The sequence below is a fragment of the Oncorhynchus nerka genome, linkage group LG4 (genome assembly GCF_034236695.1).
Source record: "Oncorhynchus nerka isolate Pitt River linkage group LG4, Oner_Uvic_2.0, whole genome shotgun sequence".
Lineage (NCBI taxonomy): Eukaryota > Metazoa > Chordata > Actinopteri > Salmoniformes > Salmonidae > Oncorhynchus > Oncorhynchus nerka.
In genome coordinates, this window is record NC_088399.1 from 94,552,352 (window position 1) to 94,553,674 (window position 1,323).

Below are 1,323 nucleotides of genomic sequence, written 5' to 3' on the forward strand. Positions count from 1 at the left end.
CCCTTTGCCTTGATGACAGCTTTGCACACTCTTTGCATTCTCTCTACCAGCTTCACCTGGAATGCTTTTCCAACAGTCTTGAAGGAGTTCCCACATATGCTGAGCACTTGCTGGCTGATTTTCCTTCACTCTGCAGTCCGACTCTTCCCAAACCATCTCAATTTGGTTGAGGTTGAGGGATTGTGGAGGCCAGGTCATCTAATGCAGCACTCCATCACTCTCATTCTTGGTAAAATAGCCCTTTCACAGCTTGGCGGTGTGTTGGGTCATTGTCCTGTTGAAAAACATATGATAGTCCCACTAAGCCCAAACCAGATGGGATATCGCTGAAGAATGCTGTGGTAGCCATGCTGGTTAAGTGTGCCTTGAATTCTAAATATATCACAGACAGTGTCACCAGCAAAGCACCCACACACCATAACACCTCCTCCTCCATGCTTTACAGTGGAAAATGCACATGCGGAGATCATCATCCGTTCACCCACTCTCAAAGACACGGTGGATGGAACCAAACATCGCAAATTTGGAATCCAAACCAAAGGACAGACCACGAGCTTTTCACATAGAAACAGAGAGATCGAACAGAAAGCATGGAACAGAGAGCAGGGAAGGAAATAAGATATGAAATTACATTTTTATGGAGTGATCTGACGTTAGTTGAGTTAGAGATTAATACATTTAATTGTAATGTTTAGATGGCAAGATGATTCTCCTGAACACATCCATCCACCCAGCGAGGAGCGAGCTAGTACTCTCATCCATCTGGGTCATGGCTAGAAGGCAGCTAGGAGCTAGCAAGCACTCTCATCCATCTGGGACATGGCTAGAAGGCAGCTAGGAGCTAGCAAGCACTCTCATTAAACTGTGTCATGGCTTGAAGGCAGCTAGGAGCTAGCTAGCACTCTGACGCCCTGGAACAAAGCTACTGGTATACAACTACAGGTTGAGCAACAAAAAACAAACATTGTAAGATGCAAGCGCATGCACTTGGAGGTTTACACACCAGGCAGCATATGGAATCATATGGATGATTCTCATCCATCCATCCACCCATTACTCAAAGTTCAATCAAATGTATTTATAAAGCCATTCTTACATCAGCTGATGTCACAAAGTGCTGTACAGACACCCAGCCTAAACCCCAAAACAGCAAACAATGCAAGTGTAGATGCACGGTGTCTAAGAAAAACTCCCTAGAAGGCCAGAACCTAGGAAGAAACCTAGAGGGGAACCAGGCTATGTGGAGTGGCCAGTCCTCTTATGGCTGTGCTGGGAGGAGATTATAACAGAACATGGCTAAGATGTTCAAATGTTCATAGATGA